Source organism: Eublepharis macularius, chromosome 7 (assembly GCF_028583425.1).
Source record: "Eublepharis macularius isolate TG4126 chromosome 7, MPM_Emac_v1.0, whole genome shotgun sequence".
NCBI lineage: Eukaryota > Metazoa > Chordata > Lepidosauria > Squamata > Eublepharidae > Eublepharis > Eublepharis macularius.
In genome coordinates this window covers 120,979,637-120,992,279 of record NC_072796.1, presented here as the reverse complement: position 1 = coordinate 120,992,279, position 12,643 = coordinate 120,979,637, and positions in this window count along the sequence as shown.

Here is a 12,643-nt window from a genome sequence, read left to right as displayed (position 1 = left end):
ATTAATTTCCTTCATTTACATACTGTCTTTCTCCACAATAGGAACCAAAAGCAGTTTACATCATTCTGCTTGTCTCTGTATTATCCTCATAACAACCCTGAGAAGTAGGTTAGGCTGGGAGTTTGAGACTGTATCAAAGTCATCCAGTGAACTTCCACAGCAGAGTGGTGATTCCAACCTGGATCCCCCACATCCTACTCTGAAATTCTAACCAATACACTACACTGGCTTTGTGGGGGGAGTGCTGTTGAACAGCAGAAAACAGCCAGGCCTGGGTGCGTCATGCAAGTCAAGTGGTATCAAGTTGTCTGGTGGTTGCTTCTGGGCCTGGCCCTAATAAGTCCTCTCTCAAACGCCCAAACAGCATTGGAAAAGGACCTGTCCTCTACCTTATACTGACAGAAACCAAGCCAATACTATGGTTGCCTAGCAACAACCACTGAAGGCATCTGATCCTTAAAGCTACAGATCCTTTTATTATTTTTGGTTTTTTTACCCCACCCCCCCCAATCTTTTTTTAAATTTCAGATTTTTCTTCAAACCTGGGACATTTTTCAGGTATGTAGGAAGATCTGTCCTGTCCATTCATGGCTCCTGTCTCCAGATTTAAGTATCCTCAGATCTGGGCCACTTGACTATTAGTATATAAAATGTCTGCTGGGATAACCTAAATGCCCATCCTGAAATATTCCAGGCTGAAACTTTAAAAGGTCTTGCATGAGACCACCCGCACCACTGACGTACTTCCTCTGATTTTGTGCCACAGAAATTGGTATGTTTATTGAATGCCAACGGGAGAAGGGTCTCAATAGTAGGTGATGGCCTGTACATCAGATCATATACAAATGTAAAGCAGTATTGGCTTTGATTTGGTTGCAGGGAACACCTCACTTCAATGTTGGCTCATCTACACTGGGTTCCAGTTTGCGTCAGACTATGGATGACAGGTTATGGCAGACTGATCCCTGGATCATTTCAGCAAGACACATGTCCTTGGCTAAATGGCTTTTATTCAGGAAATCAGTCTTGTTATATACACAGGTCCATAGGAGTACATAAAGTTAAAGGCAGGTAAGCGTGGTAACTTCTCATTGATAGAAATAAGGCTTCAGGCTGTTGCAAGGCAATATATTCAAACAACCCCCTGCCTCCTAAACCACAAACTCAGAGCGGAACCACAAGTGACAAAAGGCACAGGTTGGACACTTGTCAGCTTTCCTCAAGTTTTGATGGGAAATGTAGGCATCCTAGTCTTGCAGCTTGGCTCTCCAACTGCTGTCCAATAGACTTTTCAACTGTCACTTGTCCAACATTCCGCCAAGCTGCCTACATTTCCCATCAAAACTTGGGGGAAGCTGACGAGTGTCCAACCTGTGTCTTTTGTCACTTGTGGTTCCACTCTCAGAGGCAGTCTGGGAAATAGCTTCTGAGTTCACACACTAGACAGACAAGATACCGAGTAATGCAACACTTCAAACACTCAAGGTCGGTCTAAACAATATCAACAGAAGAGATTGTCCACAGCCACCGGCTATGCTGTGAGACTGAGGAAACGAAAGTGGTCATTGCAAGTTAAGGAATGTACTTATCAGTTACGACATAAGACCAGGTACAACCCTGAGGTAACTCTGGACCATACACTTAATATTGGCATGGGTGAATGGGTACAGTCAAACATGACAGTTTGTTTCCAGGCACAATTCAAGGCACTGGCCTGTCACTGACATTTAAAGCCCTACAAGGTTTGGGACCAACAGACCTGGGGCACTGCCTACTCCCTTATGAACCTACCTGACCCCTGCAGTCATCTTTGGAGGCCCTGCTTTGGGTGCTCTCACCTTTTATGTTTAGGCAGGTGGCAATCAAGGAGAGGGCCTTCTCAACAGTAGCATGAAAACTCTAGAACTCTCCCCACAGGAAGATTTGCTTGTCCCCTTCTTATTGCCATCTTCCGGGTGAAGACTTTTTTGTTCAGTTGGCATTCCCTCAGTGACTCCCCTCCTTTCTCCCTAGTGTTTTAACTGTTGTTTTTAATCGTTTGTATTTATTTTAAAGTCTAGTTTTAAATTGTATTAATGATGCCTTTATGCGTTGGTTTTAATTTGCTTTTCAGATGATATTTTAATTTGAATCTAAATTTGTTAGCTGCCTTGGTAGCCCTGTGAGGGCAGAAAGGTGGAGTAAAATTATTATATAATAATGATGGTGATAATGATGATGGAAACCTATGTTCAAAACCCAGCTTAAAACCCATATTCTTATCCCTGCTTGGCTATTAATCTCTGTTGGTGACCATGGGCAAGTCACCATCCCTCAACCTAACTGATTCTACAGTCTTGTTCTAGTGAAATCAAAAAGAGTCCAGTAGCACCTTTAAGACTAACCAATTTTATTTTAGCATAAGCTTTCGAGAATCAAGTTCTCTTCGTCAGATGCCTGATACAGAGACTGGTCAAACACAGAAGAGCAGGAGAGGGAAGAGGCAATGGGGGGGGAGGGGGAGGGAGCAATCAAAACATTCCTTTGCTAGTATATGTAAACATCTCCTTTTGGTGTGTGTATCAGTTGGCTTCAAAGGAGTTTGCCCTGTTAGTTTGTAGAAGCCAAACAGCTAGACCATCCAATTCCAATGCAGTATGGGCCTTCGATAACCACAGCTCTCCCTGCCAGATGCATCTGACAAAGAGATCTGTGGTTCCCGAAAGCCCACGCCAGGTACCACTGAGCTCCCCCAGACCCCACCTCTGTAAAGGAAATCTGTTACCTGTGGTAATGTGATAACCATTCATAGTCCCTATTCAGTCCCAGCTTGACAGAGTCAAATTTGCATATGAATTCCAGTTCAGCAGCCTCCCGTTGGATTTTGTTTTTGAAAGGTTTCTGTTGAACTACAGTGACCTTTAAGTCTTTGATGGAATGTCCTGGTAGATTGAAGTGTTCTCCCACTGGTTTCTGGACGTTTCCATTTCTAATGTCAGATTTGTGTCCATTTATTCTTTTGCGTAGAGGTTGGCTGGTTTGTCCAATGTACAGAGCAGAAGGACATTGTTGGCACATGAGGGCATATATCAGATTGGAGGATGAGCAGCTGTAAGAGCCAGAGACAGTGTAGTTGATGCCATTGGGTCCTGTAATTGTATTCCCTGGGTAGATATAGGGGCAGAGCTGGCATCTGGGTCTGTTGCAGGGCCTGGTACCTGTGCTGGTGACTCTGCTGGCCGATTCATGGTTGTGAGTGAGAAGTCGTTTAAGGTTGGGGGGCTGTCTGTAGTGAGTAATAATAATGGATGTAAAAAGCAAGCCACGATGGACTTGTTTTTGAAATGTGTTCTTCAGGTCTTCATGAATCAGGGAGATTTGTTTCAAAATCTGGAGCCTTTTGCTGAGATAAGAGAGACTCAGCCCATTCTAGGATGCAGTGAAATATATGGAATGAGTTGTGAGGTATGTTTTGGTTTCATTGTTCTGCTGTACCAGGTTTAAATTGATGCACTCCTGAGCTCTGGAAGAACTGGTTTTTAAGGGCTAAAATGGCGCCTGGGGACTTGAACGTCTTTGGAAAGTAGATGGTGGTGAAGCAGCAAAGTGCAATTGTTGTCTCGGAAAATGAACAAGAGAAGTAAATTCTGCTTGTTTTACCTTTGGCAGCTCAGAATCCAGTAAAGTCTGTAGCTAGTGGCTGGTCTCTTGAAAATCAACATTTTTGTTTGCTTTCTCTGATTCTTGCACAAGCTCATTGTCATTTGCCTCTTATAGGTTATATGAAAAACAAATTTTAATGCTTGATGACATTTATTTATTTTGAGTGCCTTCAACTTTGGAGAATCTGTCTCTTTTAGATGAGGGTTTAACAACTCATAGGGAAAACAAATGATTGTTTCTGATTGGGGGGCATTTTTCCTTTAAAAGCCTCTCATTTCCCACAACTGTTGGTTTCCTTCAGCTGTGTTCCTCCCTGGCTAATTAGCAGCAATATTTAAAAAGGAAGACAGAAAATCAGTGGATTAAGGAATTACAACTTGACCTCAAAGGGCCAAAAATCAGCAGGAAGCTAAAGTTATAAAAGTCAGAGTTGAGAACTAAAGAATGATTCTTATTTACATAATCATTAAATTTTCATATATATGTCATGGATATAATTGTTTGCATTGCTTACATTTCAATGCATCTCAGCTTCAGCATATTTTGTGGTGACCGAATCAGAATAATTGTTTGCTATCGTCAATGATATACAATTCTTGATTGCTACTATTTTTCTGGCTGGATTAATATGAGGTTTTGAGATGCATTTTTTTTTCATTTCATTTTTATCTCTATCTACTCCTAATAGCTCAAGTTAGTGTAAATAATTCTGCTCTCTTCCATTTTATCTTTACAGTAACCCTGTGAGTAGATTGGTCTGAAAGTGGATGATTAGCTCAAGGTAAAAAAACCTTCATGACTGAGTTTATAGGACTCAGGACAACACACATACTTCCTCTCCTCACATTTTATCCTCACAAAAACTGAGGGAGATTAGGATGACAGACAGCGAATGAGAAGGGATTTGGGCTCAGGTCTTCCAAGTCTTAACCCATCATTTTAACCATTATGCCACACAAGCTCTGTAACTATGTGCTTACATCCTTATTTATTTAGAATATTTGTATGCTGCCTTTTCAGAGTCCTGTTCAAGACAGCTTACAGTACAAACAACAACAACTAGTATTTAAACACAAACCATTAGACCAAAAAAACCCCTATCCATAAAACAGAAGCAGATAATTCAAAAGCTGCTAAGATAAAACCTCAAATTAAAAGCCTGAGTAAAAATATGTGTTTTAGCTGGGCACCTAAGAGAAGGTAACGTAGGACCCAGGTAAGCCTCAAGGGAGGATATATTCCAAAAATGAGATGCCACCACAGAAAATGTCTGCCTCTAGTTGCCACCTGCTCATTTCTGAAGGCAGGAAGACAGAGAGCAGGGGCTTGAGAGGCAGATCTTAACTAGCAGGCTGTATAGTCTGGGAGGAGATGGCTCTTCAGGTACCCTGGCCCCAAGCCATTTAGGGCCTTAATGGTACAAATCAGCACCTTGAATTGTGCCCAGAAACAAATGGGTAACCAGTGCAGATAATTCTGCACAAGGGTGATAAGATCTTTGTAACAAACTCCTGCCAGTAGCCTGGCTACCACACTTTGAACCAACTGAACTTTCTGAAACATTTTGAGCATGTTACAGGAATCTAACTTGGATGTAATCAGAGGATGGATCACTGTGGCCACATCATGCTTTTTGAGGAACAGCCAGAGCTGGTGAACCAGCTGTAGCTGATAAAAGGAGCTACATGCCACTGAGGAGACTTGAGCCTCTAACCATAGGTCAAGATTCAGTAGCACCCCAAGCTACAAACCTTCTCCTTTGTGGGAAGTCTTCATCCCTCCAGGACAAGCAGGCTCTGCCATCCACAAGTGGCTTCTCCTCTGACCAACAGTATCTCTGTCTTGTCAGGACTGAGCTTTGCTTTATTGGCCCTCAACCATCCCATTACCTTCTTCAGGCGCCTATTTAGGATTTCTACTGGCCCATCTGGCTTAGCTGTTAATAAGGGTGGATGTCATCTGCATATTGGTGGCACTTGACTCTAAATCTCGGGATGACCCCTCTCCCCCAGCCATTTCACGCTGATGTTAAATAGTATGGGAGATAAGATAGTACCCTGTGAGATCCTGTAATATAAAGGCCATGATGCTAAACAGCAGACCCTCAGCACCATCTTCTGGAATCAACTGGTCAACTAAGCTGCTTATCTGAAGAAGGGAGCTCTGACTCCTGAAAGCTTACACCTTGAAAATCTTGCTGGTCTGTGCCACCAGACTCAAACGTTACTGTTCTCCTGCAGACCTAAAACTAAATATTACCAGATAATAGTTGGTACATGACAAGAGTGGAAATCCCACCCCCCCATTACCAAACATGTACCATATCCCTAGAGATCCCACTAGGAGACCAGTGTGGTGCAGTGGTTAAAATCTTGGAATAGGATCTAGGAGAACAAGGTTTGAATCCTCACTCCACCATGGAAACTTGCTGGGTGATCTAGGGCCAGTCACACTCTCTTAGCCTCACCAACCTCACAGGGTTGTTGTGAGCAGGGCTTTTTTTCTGGGAAAAGAGGTGGTGGAACTCAGTGGGTTGCCCTCGGAGAAAATGGTCACATGGCTGGTGGCCCCGCCCCCTGATCTCCAGACAGGGGAGTGTAGATTGCGGCGCGGAGGGCAATCTAAACTCCCCTTTGTCTGGAGATCAGGGGGCGAGGCCACCAGCCATGTGACCTTTTTCAAGAGGTTCCGGAACTCCATTCCCCCACGTTCCTGCTGAAAAAAAGCCCTGGCTGTGAGCATAAAATGGAGGAGAGGAGAATGTAAGCTGCTTTAAGTCCCCATTGGGGAGAAAGGCGGGGTATAAATGAAGCAAATAAATAAATAAATAGAAACCCAAATCAAGTGCATGGCCTGTTGTATGTGTAGGTACCACAATGCTCTGGGATAGCCCCATGGTTGTCACAGCAGCCTTGAAGTCCTGATCTGCTACTGTTAGGCCTTGGCATAAATACTGAAGCCCCCCTAGTATTAGACCCACCTGAAAGTTGCTTCACGGTTCAGGCAGAAACCCAGAGGACTGCTCTCCCAGGTGTTTGCTATGGAAAAATGAAGATTTTTTTCCCTCCTAACATCCAGTGAAAATGTACCAGGGGAAACATGGTCAGTTATGGCTCCCCAAAGTGTATCTATCATGTTCCTTCCTAATATTTGGAGCCTCTTTTCTGAACACTTTGCCACATATATTACAAAGCTCTTCTCAGACAGCCTGGCTGATTTTCCATCCCACAAAAGGAGTTGAATGGGGTTTTATTGCATTTCAAATTTGTTTTTCCTGCTTTCCTTTGAGGTGCTTAATGTGCCTTCACAGAACCTAAATTAGGGCTCAGACAGATGAGACTAAAGACCATGCATCTTTGTTCCATGAAAGGCAAATTGCAAGATTGTAAAGACTTGGTTTGCCTTAAAGCTATGTGGGGAAGGAAAATGAGGTTTAACCATTAACCTCCACTTGGCTTTGTTATTCAAAAGTGAGCTTCCCTACTTTATTAGTCTTTTAAAGGGGGAGGGTGCACATTTTTAAAGAAACACACGTTTTTCTCCTTTAAAATGGTTTCGAATAGTGAAATGAAGTCTCTCTACATGAGACATCTTACACAGGTGACACTCAAGTGTAGGAAGAAGCAATGTTAGCCGGGAAGCATAGTTTAAAAAGGCAGAGCCCTGGAGATCACTTCTCAGAGGGTTTGTTAATTTCATCTTCGCTTCCTTGAAGGGGAGATGAAATTGACAGAGTCTTTTCATTTTATGGACAGGACTAGATGTGTGAGATTATCGCCTCATTTGAACAGCCCTCAAATACCTGTTGAGTCCAGTTGTCTGTCCCCACCCACTCCAAAAGTAGCCTTCGGAAAATGGTTTGGATGAAGAGAATTGATTTACACCTGTTCTGCAAATGGGATTGTCTTTAGGAAGCCAAATATCAAATCTTGCAGTCATTGTTCCAACTGGTAGCATGTATTGGACGATGAAATAAAGCCTTTTAAATGTTCTGTCATCCTGCTCATGGCTGCTTTCCTTTTAACATCGATTTTTGCTTTCTCAAACCAAGCAGTTGATAGTTTATGCCTGCTGCCAGTAAGAATAAACTACCACCCACTTTGCTCATGACAGCTGAAATCAACATTAAGTGGAAAGTGTCTGAATACGGGATAACTGATACTTTTCAAGGTTCCTTTACTTTATTTCCAAGCTGCTGCTGGCGGACAACAAATTGCTTCTTTGAGCAATTGGAACTAATTGACATCCTTGTTGGCAGCAGAGAGGCCAAGCACTGAGGCAAAGGACGAAATGGGTATGGAATCAGAACGGCGTGGCGATTTGGAATAGCCTTTCCAGGCAGAGTTAAATCTCACTAATGGGGAAATGTGGAAGAGCCCGTTACTTTCCCTGCTAAATCCTATGGCCAAATCCACACTACCTATTTGATTCTGCGGCTTTTTCACAAGTGGCGCACTATTCACGCAGATACTCACACACTTTCCCGTTCCGCGTGTTCCCCGCCATCACCACACCACTATTGAGCCTTCCCTCCAAACCACGTGATATTAGCGGAAATCCGTTTTCTTCCCCTTTTTTTTAACAGTGCATAATGGTCGGTATACTGGTAAACCAACCGTAGTGAGCAGCGGTTTGCGCGGGAAAAGAAACGGTCACCAGAGACAATCAAAGATAAGGGGGAGGGTACATTGCCACTTCTCAAAATTCCAAGATATCGGTATACTGGATAATTGACCCCTTTTTTTTAAAAAAAGGGAAGTGACGTGCGCCGTCAATTCTGACGGAACCGCCCACGGTAACGCTGTACTCGGTGGCGTGTGGAGAACTGATTGTGCCATGAAGACGCACCGGAAGGGTGGATGTGAGGATGCACAGCCTGGTAGCGGAATAAAGGTGATTGCCACGACAGCGCAAGATAAGTGGAAGATGAGTGAGTGTGGATTTGCCCTATAACTCTCAAAAGGATCTGGTTCCTTCCCAATAGACATGGATATCAATGTATAAAATATTAAGCCAGTAATGATTTACTAGATCTCTCCCATGCCACATTTGCATGACCAAAGACCTTCCTATGCATTAAACTACAGGCATTTGTATTTTTAGAAAAAGATATCCTACAATATTTGAGGTAAGATAAGTTTCTTTGAGATAGTCCAGTCAATAAAGTGGACATACAAGCTATTTCCAAAAACAATTCTGATTAGTTTCTGTGTATAATTTTGGTGCCAGAATCCAGTAGTCTGTAAAAGAACAAAGGCAAGTTCAGAGAGGTTAAATAAGAAATTACTGCAGCACCAAGCTGTAGCAGCCCTAGGATTTTTTTCTCTCTTTAAACCATAATAAACCTGTATAGGGTATTTTAAAAAAGGTCTGGCTCATCTATTAACAGTGCAATCCTAAGCAGAATTACTCCAGTCTAAGCCTATTAACACCAATGGGCTTAGACTGGAGTAACTTTGTTTAGGATCCAGAGGAGTTAGCTGTGTTAGTCTGTAGTAACTAGCCTGCATCCGACGAAGAGAACTGTGGTTCTTGAAAGTTTATGCTACAGTAAGATGGCACACCCAGCTGCATGTGAAACATGCTTAGGCTGGGTGCCACTTTTGCCTCACTGCACGGATGGAGAGACCAGCCTTACATTCCTGGGCATCCAGGCTTTGGGAGGTGGGGCCTGGCCCTGTAAAGGGCGGCTCCGCCTCTGTAGGGCTCAGTCAGCTTTGAAAGCTCAGCCTGAGCAGAGCATATATCAAGCTCTCTCAGCTGAGCTCCTCTGAGGCCAGTTTTACTGCAGGCCCTCAGGGCTAGGTGGCTATAGCTACCTTCTTGGGGAAAGCTGTGATAGTCCCCTGCTTGATATCTTCAAACAACAGGAGGAGAGCCAGGGCCCAGCGCCAGGCTCAGTGGTTTGGCAGAGTTTATTATTATTATTATTATTAGTAGTAGTATTATCCTCTTCTTATTTACACTTGGGGACTGTTGGTTATCAGTCAGGAGGGCTAAAGCAGGGTTATATCCAGTCCTTGCAGGCCTCTAGCCTAATTAGGCTCTGCTTCCCCTTATTTTGTTGGGAGGGTGTACTTTCAGCAGAAACAGCAATAGGCTTTTCTGTAGGCCGCAGGAGTGAATTGCAGCCATCTGAGGGGTGGATTACATTACTGCTCCTGGCTTAGCAGGGTGGATGCTGGTAGGCCTCCTCTCTGTCTAGGCTTTTTTCCTCCCCCCCCCTTTATACTTACTTGGGAGGGAGTATTTCTAGCAGCAATAGCTTGGCTTAAGGCCTTCAGGCAGCAGGGGGTGCATTTTGTGAAAAGGCTTGGCAGTTTATTCAGTTGGATGCAGCCATTTTGAGTGTGGCATCAGTGGCCTTCTTGGCCTCCTGGCAGTACAGCCTTATTGTGAAGGCATCTACAATATGCACAGCTCCAGCAGTGGCCATTTTGAGTGTGGGTTTTATATGGTCTGATTTGCCTCCTGCTTACTGGCAGTGGAGGCCATTTTGGTGAGGCTTTTACAACTTCTGCTTTGCTAGGGTGGCCATTTTGAGTGTGTCATCCTGTGGCCTGCTTAGCCTAGCACTGGCAGCCATTTTATAGAGGCCTCTGCAGTTTACACAGTGTTTGGGCTTCCATTTTGGGGGTATGTGTTACTGCAGTACATTGCGTTACTGTACATTTCCATCATGCCACTATAAATTTAAAAAAATAAAAAGGCTAGCAGCCCTGTTAAGGGCAAACAGCCACTGAATATGTATCCTGCAAAGCAGCCCTACCTGCACAGTTAACCTTTGAGGATGATGAAGTGGCCACAGGGAGTAAGGAAATACTGGGCTATCAGTGTCCATCAGTCAGGAGGGCTGAAACATGGTTAGGCTCAGTCCCTGCAGGCCTCTAGTTTATCTAGCCCCCCTCCTCCCCAACGTTTTCACTGTATTGGAGAAAGTACTTACAGCTACAGCTGTGAAGGCCTGGCTGAGGCTGGGGTAGGGGGTGGCTTGCAGTCATCGGAAAGGCAGATTGCTTCACATATTATTGCTATTGGCTTAGCAAGGGTTTATATGCTCAGGGTGGTAGCTTGTAAACCCCTACCCCTGCTCAGTTTTGCAGCCTTAGCACAATTGACGTTGGTAGCAGAACTGGCCTAGGCTGCTGTAACCTAGTCACGTGAGGGTGATAGTGAACCTGACTGGCAGATAGGTAAGTCCACTGGAGGGGCTCCTGGGGTCAGGCAACAGTCTCCAGGCGCCCATGTTTAGACTCCTGGGTTGTATCCTCTTGGGTATTGCCTTTGAGTTTTATAGTGGCGTCTTGAGTTATTTCTTGATTCAGTTATAAAGGGACAGTCATAAAGGGAGAAGCAGTTTGGGGGTTAACCCTCCTCTTCAGGAAGTGGAGGAGAAGGATGAGGTAGAACTGAGGAGGGAGACAGTGAATTAGAGTTAAGGTGGTTTACTGTACATGGACTAGGCAGCTGCCAGCCGGCCTCCTTTATGGGAGCTTCAGCAGCTGGCTGGGCTTTGAGTCTTGTCTCCAGGGTGTTGATACCTAGAGGTGGAGTTTCCTTGGAGTTTCTGCTGCCTTGGGGCTTAACAGCTCTGAGTTTAGTTCAGGGGCGCTGGTGGGCTGAGCAGTGGCCCATTTACCAGTCAGAATGGGGGACTTACTATACACCGTATATGCTTGGAATTTTCCAATCCTCCTGGCAGTTGGTGTGGGGGAGGGAACTAGATAACCCCTCAGCACACTTCACGTGGACAATTAGGCAGTGATGCCCATACCTAACCCTTTCATCCAAATCATATAGGATTTTGAGATGGGTTCCGGAGACTGGTCCTGGCATTTATGTTTCAAAGCAACACCCAGTCTCAACTGCAGATGCAACAGGGCGGTTTGCCCTCAGATTTCCTCTGAGCTAGGCCTTCAGGGATGGCTGTGGTTGTTGGTCAACCAGATATTATAGCCCCCAGCACACAGTGCACCTATGTCTAAGTAGATGGAGGTCTCTAGGCTGGGGCATAGGTTGGTCTGTAGGAGTTATGGCTAGTGGATATATCCCACAGTTATGGGGGTGGGGTTGAAATTAAGGGGCTCGCCTTGTATCCAGTAGCAGTCATCAGGCAGCTTATGCGCCTTTAGGTTCACCAGTAAACCTCCCCGTTTGATGTTGGCCTGGGCATTTTCTGGGGCTACATGATGTTAATGGTTGGTGTGAAAGTTAGATTCTTGAGAATTTGCACAGTGATGACCCAAGCCCTTAAGGAAGGGTCTGGTTGACACTGCACTTAGCCACAAGGAACATGATGGCCAGCTGTTATTTCTGTTTGATGGGACATGAGGATCTTTCCCTCACTCCTGGTCATTCACCAGGGGGTAATGAGTTGAAATTTCCAAGGGCACAGCCCTTCTATTACAGGCCCCACAGACATGCATATATAGGTTGGGTGGCCCAGTGTGCTTGAGGGGGGGAGCTGTCCTCTGCCTCACATATTGTTATTCACATGTGCAGTAATAACCTGGGCTGTGGGGCATGGCCCTTGCATGCATAGGCTGGGTGGCCTTGTGAGCTGGAGCGTGGAGCGGCCTCCATTTCACATTCAGTTTGTTCACCTGGGTGGTATGACCTTGGTTCATAGTGTCTGGACCTTTCCTTACATGCTCACACAGACTTGCAGCCTGGGTTTAGGCTCTGTTTTGAAAAAGGTGTGCCTATCAGGATTTGAGTCTGCACTATTTCATGTAACGTCACTGATGGCCTTCTGTGGAACTCTGAGAGGAGTGAGCTGGTGGCCCAATCCCTCACAGATCTGTCTGGGTGTGCACTGAGGGCACAGGACCTGAAGTTTGAGACTGATTCAGTGACCCTTCATATTAAGTGGTCCAAGATGGATCAGTGACAGTGGGGGCACAATTGTTCAGGTGGGCCCTTGTGATGAGTCCGAGCAGTGCAACTGCACTGGGCTATCTGGGACCAAAGAGTAGGTCGGTGATAGTAGGCAGTGTATTGG